Below are 17641 nucleotides of genomic sequence, written 5' to 3' on the forward strand. Positions count from 1 at the left end.
AGCAATGTAACCATAGGCCATTCTGGGGGAGATGTCTCCAGAGGAGACTGACACTGCAGAGAAACTGCCTGGACAACGTGTAGCTGAGTAGCAGATGCCATTTGTGCTGTTGTCTGAGAGGAGTGTGCTATGAACAGCAGAAGGGAAACCTTGCAGTATCAAGCACTGAACTGTACCCAGCATATACTGGCTCCGGCATATCAAAATTACATTGGCCAAGACTTCACGGTGTGAGTGGGTGGAAGCTCTTCACCTTTATTGTGCTGGCATAGTGTCTGACCTGTGAGATGTACTGCTCCCCGGTGGTTGAGAAAGGGGTGGGTTTTCCTGGGGGGCAGTGAGCCTCCTGTGTTTGTTAGGAGACAGTGAGGGCATTGCCTCACCTCTGAAATCACAGCATTTTGCTGATAGGCACTCAGAGGGGCTAAGGAAAGGACAAGCTTGGGTTGGAGGGAATGAATGATTCAGCCTTGGGGGGGTCACCAGCAGAAAAAAAAAAATCTGAAGGGAGTTTGTTTTGGGGGGTAGTCTTAGTCTGTCTTATGCCCAATGACCTTCATGAGGCATAACACCTTGAACAGCAAGCTGGTCTCAGGTACAACAAGTTAGAGACTTTTATGCTGCACTGTAGATTGAGCCTGTATGCAGAGTCAAGTCAGATGCGTGCCTCAATTCTTAATGGCAAGAAACATATAAGGGAATTGTTCTTTGCATTTCCAGCATTATAATATGAAAGCACAGGAAGGATCTTGGTATTTAAACACCCTTTACTGCATACCATTAACTGAGGATTAAAGGAGCTGTAAGGCTGGCAGTAATGAGAGATTTCATAAAAGCCGTATGGTTTTCCTCTTCATCTTGTCAGTAAAAATAACCAAGACTTGCTAGGGCTTACTGGTGGTATCTGTTACCATGGAGACTGGGGTCCAAGTTATTTTTAGGGCACAAGAACGTGGTGTTTGTGGACCCATGTCAGACCTTTCTCCTGTAAAGCAAGCATGTTGTGTAGGACAGAAGTGTCTGTGCTGCAAGGAGCAGGAAAGTTGATCGCACCAGAGGTCACCAGGAGCTCCACTGGGAAGCTAAGCAGTGCAGTCACTCCTGATGGAGTGCCTCAGAACACTGTAATTAGTGATGTCTGAGGAAAGGCAGCACTTAATGGAAAGAAAACTTGAAAGAAGAATATAGCTGGACAGATTACACTAAACAACACACAATTAACTAAAAGTAACAGGAAACCATAGTCATGTCTTGGTGTGACCTTCAAAATCTGTGTGCCACGTTTTAGCAGGTCTTCAGACACTTTATAAAATTAAAGCTCCTTGAACTTTAGGATTTTTAGCATCAGTTGTTTGTACGCAGAGAACACAGCAAACAGTGTTCCCATCTTGTAGCCTCTTAAGCTTTAGTGCACCTGCTTGTCCAACTGAGCTGTGTTACATGTGTCCCAGTCATGTGTGATGCAATTTTTGCTGCTAGGTCTTCTTTCTAGCTGCAGTAACCTTAACTTGAACCTACTTTCTCTTCCGGCAATAGGAAATTTTCTTCTTGACATCTAGCATCTAGCTGAAGAAACGAGAATAATGTCAGTGTTGTGCGGCTTTCAACTCCATTGGCTTCACAGGGATGTGTTCTGCTCTCAGGTACATGTGACATTCTCTCTGGTTTTCCAGAGCAGCTTCAGCCATCTCAGCATGTGGGTTCAGCATGGTCCGGAGAAGCAGGCATGCGTTACAATCTAATTACTTCTATTTCAGTTTTAAGCTGCCTCATCAAAAGTGACCAACTCTAGTATTGCCATTTGCAAGCTGATAAAGTGTAGCAATGTATTCTAATGAGACTGTTCATTTAAAGTGAGAAGAGTTTCTGAGGCTGATACCCAGTTGAGTTTCAGTTTGCAGTCGCGAGTGCAATTTTTGGAAATCTATGCAGGGAATGATCAAGGAGAACATCTGTTTTTGAAAATGGTAATTTAAATTTCAAAGAAACTATTTACATTTTAATAGCCCGGTTCTCTGAAAGTTCCCAGGGTCTGATACTTCTGATTAGGAAAATGATTTCTGGACCCACGTTCTCTGTTTGTTATTCATTACAATAACAGCCTTAATGACATTATCTTCTATTAATGTGGATGCATGTAATGTGCAATTACGGAGGAATTCCGTTGTCATTTAGCAATGAATAATCATAGCATTTCTTTAAAGTCCAGGATTTCACCCAAAGACGAGGAGAACAGCATCTAAAATAGCTCCTGAAGGATCAAACTGAAAAGTATCAGTTACTCCTTTTCATCAGGAATAGCTCTCTCCTATTTTCAGCTTCTTTGCCAATATAACTTGCAAGAAGGCTATCTGATACCGTGTTCTATTTAAAATTTGGGCTCCTTAATGACCTGGTTACATTTAAATGCACTCTTACTGTTGAGCATTAATCCGTATCACAATATTTAATAAGTCTTCTCAGTATGCAAATATTGTTGTGTTGTTCCTGGCGTCTCAGAGGGCTTAGAGTTGCTGCTGTGAGCTCTGTGTGTGTCCAGGTGAGGATGGCCCCAGCCTGTGACTGACTTGGGGACAGCTGACAACAGCATCTGATAATGTTGCAGAAGGCTCCCAGTGGTGAGTTCTTACTCTCTGTGATCATTTTTTCCATGGCTTGGGCCATCAAGAGAATCTTTCAGTGTGAGGTGCTTTCTGGCTGTCTGGGGAAGTGGGAGCAGAGTTTGTTTTTATTTTTATGCAGAGCCAGAAAAGCTCCACCATCATTAAGAGTGAAGCTGAGACTCAAAGCATTCAGCCCTGGAAAAACCCCGGTGCCTTTTCCTTCGAGGAGGCCTCATGCCCTGACTCCCTGTGGCAGGAAATTGAAATTTGATGGGGGTTAATCATTGGGTCAGAGATGTACCGTTTAATTTCCTCCTGAAATTTAAATTAGCTGATCCCTTCTGTGGATTTTTTTTGATCCATGAGGCTTGTTATGTGCCAACCAGGTAACAAGGCTTTTGTTAGCCTCTGTCCATCCCTTCTCCCACACACACTGTGCAAGCCGGGAGGCAATGAATGGACAATCATCTGTGACTTCTCTCTGAGCTTTTCTCTGGAGCAAACCTGTATAATTCCCATGAAGGACTCCCTCTTCCTTGCAAAGATCATCCTTGCCTCTACCTTCTAACATGGTATTCTCTCTCCTCAAATTCAGTCCTTTGGCTTCCTCATGGGCTTAGCATTGACATCTTCTCCTTCAGAAGATTATAAATGGCTCTCATTGAGAGTTTTATACATCGTGACAAGTTTAAAACTTAACCTGAAGTTTTCAAACATGCTTGCAGAATGTGGGGGTCTCATCTCCAGTGAGAAACCTTCAGGAGGTTTTCAAAATGTCAGGCTAGATTCTTAGGAAATGCCAATGTGCAAAGACAAATTGCATGTCTGAGAAAAGGCCAGAACAGAGATCTGTGAAACCTCTTTATATAGTCCAGTGGCTTAAAGAATTTATGTACGGTTAGTTTTAAAATTAAGATTGCCAGCTTGGCAGTTAGTCTCCAGTGGGCAGTTGTTTATCACAACATTACCTAAAATTTTGTCGACAGATCATCACAGTTGCCTTTTTCTATTTAAGAAATTCATGCCTGGAGCATCTGATGTGAAGTGTATTGGAAAAGATATGTGCAGCGCATCTGTCTGTAGTAAGACAGTTACTAGTCTGTGCTGTCAATCTAAGCACTTTCTGAAGCCAATAAAGAAAGAAAAAGAAAAAAGAAACCCAAACGGGTAGTTCCAGAGAAACGCTGATGTTTGGGAGACGCTCAAATGCTTCATCTATAGGAACCCCAGTGCTTAAGCAATTAGGCAGATATAGCCACCATGTTGTAAAGGCAGAGACTCAGAAGAAGCACAGTAAATGTTTAATCATTTATTTACACTGTTCTATTTATTCACTACAGTATCTGAGAAAGTGAAAAATGCTGTTTTTCTCTTTGTGTAGCAAGTGATGAGCTCATTTCCATCGTAAGGAGAAAGAGCAGAACCCAGCAGGTCCCCTACAGAACTCTTTTCAAACTCACTGAAGAACTCCTTCCAACCCTGGTGCACTTTGTGTCCTGCACTGGGAGAGTTCATGGGTTTTCCAGAATCACTCGTTCGTGGCCTTTGAGGAAGCCAGAAAGCAAGTCGGTTCCAGTGCATCTTCCTTCAGTGCCATTTCCTTGGCCTCTCTTACAGTGATGTTGACCTAAACCTTATGGGTGAGATGCGAGCAAACTCAAGCTGGCAGGATGGAAGCCACTTCAGGTGTCATGCCAGTGGTTTCATTTGCACCACTGCAATACCAAGAGTACTGCTTCTCTTACAGGCAGCAAATGAGATGGGCCTCAAGTTCAAGCCATGTGGCAAATATAAATAAACCAAAAGACATTATTTCTATCTGTATTCAAGTTATATAATTTTGAACAAAGAAATACTCTTTGTCCCTGACATGCTGGCAGTGCTGGCAATAAGCTGTGATTACTGCAGTAAATAGCACCATCTAGGGATCAGGATGCTTTTCAAGTCGTCTTTCTGAACTGTGCGTGGTAAGAATGGCTTCAGCATCAGCTGTAAGATGGGCACACGTTGTGCCACACCTTTTTGTATTTACACATGTACACAGAAACTGAAGGAAATATTATATGTGTCCCCTTCAGCAGTGCAAAGCCTAAATGAAGAGTGCATTTGTACTTAAAAACACAAAACTTGTATGTATATGCTATTAGGTGGGTATGATTCTCCTCCAGCTGCTGTTAAACTAGTTCAGCTTGTCTACTTATGTCCATGAATAGATCAAAGTTAAGGGAGAAACCTTGCACATGCAGATTAAAGTAACCACTGGAACTTGCCATATCCACCCTGTATGAATTTATATACTAAACTGAGAAGGCCTCACAAACTGCAGGTATGATTTCTGTGAAGCAGCTGCCCTGCAGATCCACCTGGCTGTTGTGGAGCTATTTGCACTGGTAAATATTACAGTTTGGCTGTATTAGTAAAATGATCTACATGCAATTTGCATTGATGAATTCTTTACTATACTTATGTAAACAACATTCATCTTCTACGTTCTTATTATGTATGCATCTGAAACTTACTGCAGCTAATATTGCTATTTGTTTGAGTGCTTTTTGTGGGGAGAGCAATGACAGTTACTGCACTTGAATGTGATGCCTTTGGTTATTTTCTTTGAAGCTCCTGCTCTTGAAGAAATAATGCTGGGTCAATTTTCCATAAAATTCTAGCTGGCCATGACAGCCTTCTGTTTCAATCAGTGGAGGAGCCACGTCTGAGCTGAGATGCCAAGTGAAATTTTGCATGTTGCTTTTTCTGTGCTTTCCTGTCAGTGACTTATGGTGTTAAAAAAATCTACCATTAAAGGTGAACTATCATTTTTAAGGTTTTACATTTCTATTAAGACACCAGTGTGCCACTTGGTTACTAAAGTGTTATGTACTATACTTTGTATTCCCATATTTTTGCATGACCAGTAGGAATCAGCAGCACAGTACAAGATACCAGCACTTTGCAAATAATAGGAACGTTTCTTGCATGACTTGATCACAGAGTACTGATATTTAATATTTTACATTTACCACATGTTAGATGCTGAGTATTCAAAAAACGTGTTCTCATCCAAACAATACTGTAAGTACAGTGCCAGAACTGTTGTGGGTTCACTTATTATAGTTGCCTATAGTTTCTCTATGTTGCAGAATCATGGAGCTGGAAGAAAACTTGTCCACTGCTTTGTCAGATGTTCAGATATCATCTACCTGATTCTGGGAAATTAGGAACAGTGAAGCCGAGGTGTCTGCTTGAATGCAAAGACTTCATTTCTAAACTGCTCTTAAATACTTCCTTTACAGGTAACTGTACAAGCCCTTCAAACAATTGATTAAAGAAACTCTACACATTAATTTTGAGACAATTGCTTCTGACTTATGTTAAATGTAGAGGCAAAATTGTTTCTTAATATTAGGTTTCTTCCTTCTCCTAGGTGGTAAGCAAGTCCTGATCCTGCACTAAATGATGCTTCAACAGACCTTCCTGCTGCTGAGTTCCAGGATTTCCAAGGGCACAGTCATTCAAATAAAAGGAGGCTCTTCTGCTTTGGTTTTGTGGGGATCAGCAGCTTGACTGTTCTCACTGCTCACCATCTGACTGGTTGGTTACTGCCTTTAGGTGAGTTAATGTTCACCTGTTTGCTTAGAACGAGCTTGTCTCTAAGCCTTGTATTGAATCTTGTCTAACAAGCTCTGTCTAATTGAGGAAACAAATACAGCCTAACCTTTTATGAGTTTGATTGCAGTGTTGCCTCCTGAGGTCACCAGCCTCTTTATTCAAGGGTAAAACAGTAATCGGAGAATTGCTGGAAAAAAATTACCTTCCTTGGATATTTTTATAAGCGTAAAGAACTCTGAGTACTGATGGTAACCAGTATGACTGAAGTACCGCTCCTCTGGAATCACACCATTCTGTAGCAGGGTGGCATGACCCCCCAGAAAGCTCCCCTTATCTCTTTTGGGGAAGGGCAAGGAACTGATTTCACCAGTTCCCCTTTCTAGAATGAATTTGTGCCCCTAAAGCTTTTTAGTGCTTCTCTATGGGTCAGGCTCTGCGGGTAAACTGTCTTCTCTCAGCTATCAGGAGTGGTTTGATATTGAGACTGAGAAGATGAGTTTTATGCTCAAATGAAGGAAATGCAATGCTTGGTTCATTAATAACATGAATAGTGAAGAGAGAATAGAGTACAGGGGAGTGAAAGTTCAGAGTATTGCAAAGTCTTCATCAGAAACATGGAACATCGTATGTCGCAGTAGAGGTTATACAGAGCAAGACAGCTGAAGGAGTGTGGGGATGAAGTTAAGGCAGAGATATGCAACGTCATCACTGCTGTGGAGGTGAGTGGGGAGGTGATCCACCACTTCCTGCAGTACAGAGACTGGAAGATGTCACTGATGCAATAATATGAATGTGCTTGAAACAAACAAGAAAGAGGTGTTTTTTTCACACGTCTCATAATAATAATTGCAGAATGTTGCTGGAGGCTACTGTGGAGGCTGGAAATGGATTTAGAAAAGAAACTGACAGGTGCAGGGGGAGAGTTTCTGTCAGTAACAAGAAGCCTGAGGGTCCAGACACAGCTTCTAGAAATCCTTTAGCAACTGATTTTAGGACTGTGTATCAGGCAAATAAACATGCTATAGCTCTACTTAAGGAGAGAGTAAGTAAAAATTTGTGATTAACCCTGAAAGTAAAATACAAGGTTTGATAAATCTGTAGTTGAACCCTGAGCATCTATTTTTACATTTGCTGCATGATTTGTATTCCTGCCCTAGGTTTTCTGCAGGACAAAGCTTAACTAGTTATGTTTATTTCTGTTTGGTTTGAATTTCCCATGGTATTACCTAAAATAACTGTACAATAATTTAGGTTATCCCATTAAACATGTTTTCAGTGGTTTCAAAGGTACTTCATGATATTTCTTCCTCTTGAAAGATAACTGAGCGTAGGAGAATGGGCATCCCTATTCTATCAATTGCTATGGCTGTTAGAAACTCATTCTCAATTATTATGCACTGGAAGGGATTACTGTGTTTTAACATGCCAGAGCACTTGGAATATGGTAGGCTTATCTTATTTGTATCACAGGTTATTCCTGCAGCAGACACAATGGAAATTCAAGGGTTGCTTGCCAAAATATTTTGTTTTCACTATCTGCACAAACTATTTTATCAGTTTCCTGTGCATTTCCTTACCAAAGAGACAGGAATAACTACAGGTGATTTCAGATCTGCTGTTCATCACCGGTCTGCTAAAAGGGGCTGCAGTGCAGCAGAGTAACTCCTGTTGATTGAAATCACGAGGCCTTGGGGTGATCCTTGTGCAGGGCGTAACAGTGAGTTAGAGATGTGTACTCCTAAGATAAGAGATTGCTTCTGCAGAGACCCCTCACTGGTGCTGAAATATAAAGGCCATTCCTTAGCCCTAATCAACACAGTTTCATTAGTCTGATGCGGCTCTTAGGAACTGTAGCTCTGATTTGGCTATTAAAAGTAAAATTAAATAGTTGGCCTCAAAAATTGTTCTAGATCTGCTCAGATAAGAGTTAGAATTTTCTACCTGTTTTTGTGGCTCAGGATGGAGCCTGATCATGAAACGATTCTCTCAGTCTTTCAGAGATGTGACAGCTGGCTATGAGATCCCCTTCCATCATCACATCTTTTCTGTAGGAGCACATTAACAGCTGTAATTTCAAAGCATTATGCAGAGATTCAACCATGTGATTTGTGCTAATAACAGCAGGAAATGCACAGCTAAATCTCTACGAACTCCTTTAAGAACTTGCCTTTTGCTATCTCAGGGTTATCTTTTGAAAAATAACACTTATTTTTAAGTGTTCAAATTATTTTCTTTAAATTATATCTGCATCATCAAGAAAAGGGTAAGCCTGCTCTTTTTGTATGGCTCTGCTGGCTGAACAGTACTTGTGAAATAACGTTTACAGCAGTGCCAATTTTACAACTTGAATCCATGCATTAGCTAGATGTTCTTGGCTGAATGTGTCTTAATGTAGTCATTTACAGGCTGCAGAAAATAGATAATTGAGAAATGAAAATGAAAGATTGCTGAACATTCTTTGTGTATGTAAGCAAAATAGGAAAGGTGGCTTTACAGACACTTTTCAAAACCTCATATGAAATGCAGAGAGGGGCTGCAGAAGAAACTCCCGCAGTTAATGTTTTGTATGGGGTAGGGTTTGCAAATAATTCCTGTATGATACATACCAGTGTAGCTTTAACTGGGAAATGTAGTGGAGAAGAAGTACAGGAAGGAAGAGTGAGAAGGAGTGTTGGGCTTGTTCAGAAGGGTTACTGGGGGAAAAGATAGGAGCGGTTGTAAGACGTTGGGCCAATGTGTGCCTCACCCAGTGGTTTATTCTTGGATCTGGAAGTGGTATTTCTGTGTTTTATAACCCACTTCATGCTGCGTTTTTGTTTTTTTCGTTTATATGTTAGTTATGACTTCCTGAAAGCTTTATGGCATCTGCAGTGTCCTGTAGAAGGGAATTCTTTATTTGACAGTGGGGAGAGGAAGTTTGCAAGGTTTGTTGAGTTTTGAGTTTGCCTTGGCTGATTTAATCTTATTACTTAGTGGTACTAAGAGGCAATGTGATCCTGGTCCTTGATCATGTGTGTAAGGTTAGGATTGCTTTTTGCCATGCATATGACTTCACATTTCCTTATATATAATTTGATTTCTGTTTTTTTTTTTCTTATTTTTCTTTAGCCTTGGAATATCCTTTTTGCAACATTTGGCCTTTATCTTGAATATCCCAGATAGCTTTGAAGCTTTACCATTATTCACTCATTTTTCCAAATCACTCAAGTACCCTGAACAGTACATACCTACGGCTGACAGCACGCTGTATCTTGAAGAGAACCAGTAAGTGAAAAGTGATGGATTCCAAATTGCTGATGTCACCAAGAAAGACTGGGTGAATGCAAGGCAGGATAGCAAAAGTAGGTGGAGTCAGAGTACATGTGACAAAAGGGGCCTTGTGGGAGCCAGAAACTCTGATGTTTGGGGAGAGGTAGGCTAGAGAATGGCTCAAGAGAGATCCTGTGGCTCTGCACCTCTCTTCCAAATACAAACATATACCACACAGGTCCCTCATCTCAAGTAGGCTGGTTCTCAGACAAGAAGCTGCAACCTTAATGAGGTCATGGATGTGGTCATGATATCAAAAGTCCTGGTATTAGCATGTTACAATATTAAGTCTGTTTTCAAGGTAACAAATGTATATTTTCTTTTGCTTGGAAGATTTCTGTTACCCCTAGACAGGAGACAGGACCATTGGGATGGTGTCTCTTCAGAGGTGTAAGACCTGCCTATGCTGGAGGTGGGCACCAGATTCTTTGCACGTTAGGCTTTGTGTACTTACTACAATCTTCATCTTTAAACACTAGAGACAGAAAAATAGATGTTTGTATGCAGCAGATCTTATTCTTGAATAACCTTTTACACATTTTGACTGACTAAGTCAAAAAAGTATTTTCCTGTAAACTTCAAATGCAGGACGCTATTGTGTCACAGATTTTGTTCATTGATTAAATGTTAGTGTATGTGTTTGACAATTTTGTTTTAAGTCAAGAGTTGCCTGAAATGCACAGCTAAAAATACATCCCTTCTCAGGGTTATTGACAAAGTATGTTGCAGTAATAAGAGTCTCTGCTCCTAAATTTAGCCATAGAGTCTTGTTACTAATTTCAGAGATCAGTCTGCAGGGGGCTATTTATAGATTGATAGGATCATAGAATGGCTTGGGTTGGAAGGGTCCTTCTTGTAATTTATTGATACTAACAGATATTGACAAGATACCCTTGCACTTTCTCTTCCGCCTGGTCCTGAACACCTCTAGGAATGGTGCATCCACTTCCCCAGGCAGCCTGTGCCAGTGACTCCTTACTTTCTGAGTCAAGAATTTTCTTGTAACATCTAACCTAAATCTTCCCTCTTTGAGTTTAAAACCATTCCCCCTTGTCCTACCACTATCAGGCTGTGTAGAAAGTGAGTCTCCTACTTATAAGCTCCCTATAAGTACTGAAAGGCACTGGATCTAAATCAGGTGATTGGGTGAGCCAACTTAATGTGACCCTTCCTGGGTCTTGCGTTACCCACGCCCTCTCCTTTTTCCAGCCCTAGAGCCTTGTATCTGGTGTTTAGGGGCACAGTGAGAGCAAGAGGTAGACAATTCCTTCTGCTCCAAGCACAGACAAGGGTCTGATTTTCCTTGTCTCACATGTTACTGTGATCTGTCTCCTCAGGGTTGGAAACTAGATTAGCTTCTTCCTTTTGCAAGGACTTAAGGCAGGGCTGCTGCTCAGCCCACCTCACTACGCAATACTACTCATCTCAGTATGAAAGAGCAACTTGCAATGTGCCATAGGATCAATAAAGTAAGAAAAGGCTTTCCAAGGCACCCATGGGGTCTTTGCTTCCCAAGAGCCATGCCAAAGCCCCTCTCTGCGTCAGTGGTGAGTAAGGAATTTGTTTATTGAGAATAGCTTTGTGATTAAGCCATAAGGATCACAACTTGATCATGCTGTGTTCATTAATTTTCTTGTTTCCACTTGTAGGGAAACACTCCATTTTAAAAGCAAAACAAGATCAGAAAATGATTGAGCGATGCAAACTTCTTACAGGGAAAATTCTTATCCGATGTGTACAGCAATTGGATGGTTCACTCCTTAGCTGTGACCGGGCAGCCTGCCTCTCTGCTTCCTCACAGTTCTCTCATCTGCCTGTGAGAACTGCAGAGATTGGCAAAGCTATTTTCAGAAAAGCATTTGGTGTAGCTATTGCTGCCAGTGCTTGGCAGTAGTTGGGAAACAGGGATTGCCATCAGTGGCTGAACCACAAGTGTTTGGGCCCTGAGCTGTGTGTAATCTGTCATTGTGGTGGTCATGCTATGGTACCAAGATAAGCTACTCAGAGAGAGCTGGGGGGAAATGCATATCAACAATGGATGTTTTCACTTGAAATTTTATTTTTCGTCAGTTTTAACTTGTAGTTTGGAGTTGTTTGACTGCCATCCTAAATTTCCTTCCCACCTTCTGCATCAGGACAATGCCAAATATTCCTTTGATTTCCTGAAAAGCTCATTCCTTCCTCACTCTGTAACTGGGAATGTCTTCTAGAATGTTGTGGCAGGACAGGTGGAGGAATCAGGCTGCTGCTGAGGAAGCAACAGGACTGCTGCAAGGGAATAATCACCAGGAGTCAGCTGAGCATGACATTGCCATGCATTCTGCACCAGCTGCACAGTTGCATAACGATCTGAAAGTCTCAGTAGCTGTAGTGATTATAAGGAAATGAACCTTGTGCTGGGACCTCAAAACAGTATTTTTCACCTTGTTAAGTGTATTCATCTATGTTCATGCTAATTATTAGTGTCTGCAAGAGACATCAGCTGCTGGTAGGCATAGATCAGAGCAGTGTTTTTCAGTAGCTGACTGAGCATCTCTAATGTCTGAGGTTTGATTTTTAAAGAGAAGGATATAAGGCTTTGCAACAGTGAGCAAATGTAACTGCCTCTATGCTTTTACCTGACTGAATCAAGGTGAGGAGGGGCATTAGTTCAAACAGAATTTGTTCACAAATCCTTTGTGTTGATTTCTGATGGAATAGTAGGGATATGTTGATGGCCATTTGTGGGAAAACTTTGTGGCTTCATCTTCTTTTGTTCTGGAGAGTTCCTGAGTGTGTAATTGGAAATGTGACCATTTGAAGGACCCCCTTGAGAAACATAATTTTTGTGAGAGACTGAGGAAAACAAGAGTCAGATAATCCCATTCAGTGTATTTCAGACAACACAAACAATGCATTGCAAGATACCATAGCGGGATTCGTGTTGTATTACTTATTCATTAGCTAGGATTTAGAAATGATGAGGAGCTGTGCCCTGGCATCAGTCCATTTCTGTCATTCATGGGATCTAGATTTACATTCTTCTGTCCATCAGGATAAAACTGCCATAAGTTGGATGCACGGATTTCAATCTTGATGTACAGCAGTATCTTGCCCTCCTGCAGCTCTCTATTGGAAAGGACGGCTGGGAGCAGAAAACTTCCAGTTGCATCAATTACTTTTGAAGGCAGAGTGGTGTGTAACTTCCCCTTGGGAATCCACAGGGAGAAGAGATAAAGTGCAATAGTGTTCGGGCTTACTCCCCTTTGATTTTTTGGGTGGATTTTTTGTTTTGTTTTGTTTTTTTTCTTGGCAGCTGTTTACAATCTGTATTGCTGTCTGGTGCTGTAAGTAGGCCTCTGGTTAGGGATCTAAGTATGGAAGAGTCATTAATATTCCTCAGACAAGTAGTAATTTATGTGCATATTTCACAAAAGAATTGGTGTGGGATTTTACCCAACCCAAGTCCACCTATCCTATCGCAGGTATGGACGATACTGCCCTGCAGACATAGGGCTGTTTCAGAACAGGTGTAGCTCTTACAGTGCTGTTAATCTTTCAAAAGTCAGAGCTAATAGAAACCATGGGATATTGAAAGTCATTTTAATTGTGGGTGCCTCACACTTAACTGACTAATGCAGTTTTCAGTGAAAAATTGCCTTGCAAAACATGTGGTTATAATATAATATATATATAATAATATAATATAATCATATAATATGTATTATATGCTTGTACATAATATCTATGATAAGCAACTCTACTGGCCAGTTTTATTCCTGTGGTAAAATTATTGTTTTTTACCTGTGCTCTCTACCTAAAGGGTTACCTGAAGAGGAATGTTGTGTTTGTTTTTTTTCTGTGAGGCTGATGTTAAGCTGGTGGGTACAGCATGAGTAACCACCTTGAATCATGTTGGAGACCAGGCTGTGAACTACAGACTCTTCACTGACTGCAGATCTGCGTTCTGCCTCCATAAGAAATGTGAGACAGGCTGCAGAGTGATACTGCAGATGCAGTTTTTGTCCTGCTGCAGAATGATGGGGTGCTCAGCAGAGACACTGAAGGTCATCACAAACTGAAAATTTCAATTACAGCACCCTGTTATAGATCTATACTGCGGTTATTCTCAAACTTCTTGTTATGCTACAGGATTTTCACACACTAAATCCAAAGATCCATTTTTATTTTTTTTATTTTTTTTTAGCATTATTTTTAAAGGTGGAGTCGGAATACTCAGGTATTCTAAGCTGTTGTTTCAACACCCTCCAGCTACTGAAGTTTGTACTCAGGTTACTTAATGCTTATGATCTTCTATCAAACTATTTTAATGTACTTTTTATCCCCTTCCTTCTTTCTTCTCTCTCCTTCTATCAGTGCAGCAGAAGGTTGTTAGCACATTATCATTAAAAATGGTGAGGCATTGTAAAAAAAGCAGTTCAGTATGAAATACTGCACAGTAAAATACTTTTTTATCCATTCTTCCTATGGAGAAGTTTGCACTTCTAAATAATAAAGGCAAAAATAGCAGTAATTCTAAACTTTCCCAGTTTTTAACCATACCTAGATGTCAGTAAGGCTGGTTTGGTAGAGTTAGTTCTGTCACATTTGGGAGTAATTTGTTCTAAATTTCAGAGCCTGTTTTCAGTTTGATGCACAGTTAAATTCCTGATAATCTTGAAGAGATCTTCATACCCCGGGGGACTGATACCCTTAGAACAGATAAGGGCATCCTTCATTCTTAGCATGGGAAAACAGTCAAACTGCAGTGTGTTTTTGTTTTCTATGGCTTCAAGCAGGAATTCTGTACTGAATAATTTCATGTGGAGAAATCTGGGTGGAATGTGGATTCCAGAATATCTTTTCCCACTCCTTCAGAGATTTCTTAGTGAAACTTGGAATAGGAGAGTTGGTGTTTCTTCCTAATACTTTTGGAGCAGAATCTCAACTGTGAGAAATCCCTTCCTTTCATGCCCTTTCCCACTGCTCAGCGTTGTGAGGTTACAAATCCCTGATGCTGACACACAGTATGTCAGATTGGTTCAGTGTGTGCTCATACAGTACAGAGCTGTTATGCTCTCCAGTAATGAGTTGCTACTAGAAGCAGCATCCATGGTGGCAGGGAATGGAGTCTTTTTCAGTGGAAGAGGAGGGAAGGAAGATTCTTTTCCTCCCCTGTTGCATCACAGGACAAGTTCTCTTCACTGGATGACCTGTGCACATTACCTTGGTTGGCAATTTGTGGGTATGGTAGTCTGAATCTTCACAATCTTCTGCCAGGAAACTTCCCTAGATGTTATTTCTGTTCTTCCTGCTACTCTTAGTTCTATGTCAGCAGCTGCTCAAGCCTGGAAGCTGGTCAGGAGCCCATCTGTGCATTTACCCCTGGAGGTGCAGTACTAGCTAGCTCAGTAGCCTCTCTTCTTGACTTACATTACTGTGGGGTTTCCTGGCACTTGGAAACCCACGAGTCACCTCTGTTCACTTCCTTTGCATCTATTGAGCTAGGGAATTCTGGGTGTCTGCGCAGGACTTTCTGGGCCATCTGTCTGGAGTATTTATCCAGCATCAGTTTGAGGAGGATTTTGCCCTCTACTTAGCCTGACAAAGCAGGAATCCAAATGTGGTGTTTCATGACATAAATCTGTGACACTCTTGATTTTCAGTCAACTTTCTGTGGTTTTCTGACGTGAAACAGGAAAATTTTAAGCTGTCATTGTTGTGCTGCTTAGCCAAAATCGGTGTTTAAAGTTAAATGACAACCTGTTGATGAGAAATTTGAAATTTAAATTGAACAGTGAACCATATCCTCTTACACTTAAGCATATGCCTTCTTCTATTTTGAGTGGTTTGCTCTCTACTGACAGGTTGCCTATAGATCCCAACTAATAAGTACTTCACACTGAGCATGGCCTTTGTAACCATAATGCATCACACTGCTATCTTTGGCATGAAGCATTTCACTCAGAGCACTTTGAATATTGCAGCTGACCTTCTTGAAAGCAAGGGTTAAGCCAAGATATTCTGTGAGATGAAGAAACTTGTTTCCAAGAAAAGCTGCTGAATTAATTGTACGGAGAGATTATTGAGTGGGAAACAGTTGAGGAAGTTTGATGCTGATGGGTGTGTTTAATACACCTTTCTTGGAGGTGGAATTCCTCTAATAGTTCCCCTCACACCCACAGTTGACTGAGGGCTTTTTTTTTTTTTTTTGTCAGCTCATTGCCTGGGGAGGAGGTGGGAGAAGATGGGTGTGCTCCCTTGTTGCACGCTCTTTGCCCCTTTCTCTGACAGAGCTGTCACCACGTAGTTGCTCTGAGTTGCACTGAGTGACAGTGTAACATACCAGGCGAGGCATAGCTTCTCTAGATTGCTGTTCTTTGCTGATCCTCCTACCATTTCACTGCTGTTGTATTAATTTGTTGAGAATTTCATGAAATCGTTCTGCGTAACTTTCTCCTGTGGCCATGGATTTTTCTACTGAAGCCCATCAATTCTATTTCTGTACGGTCACCATCTTGCAGAACACAGCCCTTTGCAAGTGAAAAGATAGCATAGACTTCACTGCTATTTTTGTCTGTGGTAAGAGCAACTGAGCAGCTTACTGTGAGATGCAGCGAGAGGTTGAACAGAAGACAGAGAGACTTGATGACATCTCTAACCTCTCCCATGACGTTCTGTATACCATGTGTCTGCTGGAGTAGAGGATTGAGAATGTGCCAAAATGTCATCTAGAAAGGAGACAGTAGGTATCAGATGGATTTTCAGGCCCGGGATATATGGCAGTACCTTTCCCATCAATGTACCTTCGTGTGTTTGACCACAGAAAAGATAATGCAAAATAAAGCTCAGTATTTTTCAATGTGTGTGCTTTCATTGGGAAGCTTGGTGTCTGGACCCATTCTGCAGTAGTTTTGCTTTATGTCTAAATATAGATGTGCATATTAACTGTTCTTCAAGGGACTAAGGCAGCCAGGCTGGTTTTCTGATATACTTTATGAGAGGGGAAAAATATGCTAAAAAGTGAAGCTGAACTGCCATGAACTATTTTTTCCCAGAGTAGCAGAGTGTTAGAACTCCCTGTTTCATGAGGGGAGTTAGACAGTGTGGGGAAATGGAGACCACTGTGTTGGAAAATGTCACTAAACCCACTATCAGCCTGTGAAGCTATTAATTGAAATAATGGGACAGTGCATATCAGTGTTTGCAAAACTCAGTTTCACTGTCTCTTATTTTCTAAATTAAAGTCTGGGAGTGGAGTGTGCATGGAGATCCAAGAAGGGCACACTGCAGTATCATTTTAGAAAACTCTTATTTCCTGTTGCAATCCATAGGTGGGGGAAAGTGAAATCAAATTTCATTGCATTGACTTTTCAAAGGTAATTAGTCCACCCGCTTTCCCAGGGAAGCACCCAGCCTGTCTTATCCAGGCTGTGATTAGCAGCAAGAGGCTGTTACAGTAATCCATGTGCTTTCAGGAACTGAACCCAGGGCAGACCCAGTCCCTCTCTATAACTGCACTTCCAACAACAGCGTATGGAGGGTAGCATTAGGTACCCTCCCAAGAATCTGACATCCTCCTAAGTAGGGTTACAATGCTAATGAATAGCATACCAGAAAGGTATTGTTTCAGTGTTGCTTGTTACTTTAGAATTGACTAAGTTGTCTTTGCATTATTTTGGGACCTCATGTATAATGCCAGTGGTTATCTCTGCAGACTCTTGTGGGAGGTACCTTTAGTTGTGTTCTTTTCTCTTTTTGCACTGTGAGCAGCATAGCTGAAAAGAGACTTTTGACAGGAAGAGCCATACAGTTCTGCTCTTAACCAGTTCTTTACTGTGCACAAATGTTGATGATACCAATCTGTTATGCAGCAGTTTTCATCAGTACTTCAGGCACTTAACTGAGAGGATAAATCTGGCATCGCTGCACAGAGACATGGCACTGAAGAGACATGGCACTGAGGCCCCAGTGGCTTGCTGAATATGTTGTAGTGGTGCCAGGAGGGCTGGATGCAGATCTGTTCTGCTCAAGTGCCCCTTGAACTGGAGGTGACTTACAACCAACATAGGTTTCTAAGATTGGTCATAAGTGTCTAGGGATGATAATCCTTTTGACCATGTGAAGAATTCATTTTAAGAGCA

At 41.3% G+C, this 17641-nt stretch overlaps 1 long non-coding RNA gene across 2 annotated transcripts in view; it reads left to right on the forward strand.

Annotated features, from left to right (window-relative positions):
• Positions 1-944: 944 nt before the first annotated feature.
• LOC101747340 overlaps positions 945-17641 on the forward strand; it is a 132329-nt gene continuing 115632 nt past the window's right edge. The window contains exons 1-5 of one of the 2 annotated variants that reach the window (XR_005862346.2): positions 945-1643; positions 2500-2618; positions 3985-4993; positions 5741-5893; positions 6025-6209. This is a non-coding gene — a long non-coding RNA (uncharacterized LOC101747340). Of the gene's footprint in view, positions 1644-2398; positions 2619-3984; positions 4994-5724; positions 5894-6024; positions 6210-17641 lie in introns of those variants that run through there. The other variant, XR_005862345.2, reaches the window with a different exon arrangement.

This window comes from Gallus gallus, chromosome 9 (assembly GCF_016699485.2).
Source record: "Gallus gallus isolate bGalGal1 chromosome 9, bGalGal1.mat.broiler.GRCg7b, whole genome shotgun sequence".
NCBI lineage: Eukaryota > Metazoa > Chordata > Aves > Galliformes > Phasianidae > Gallus > Gallus gallus.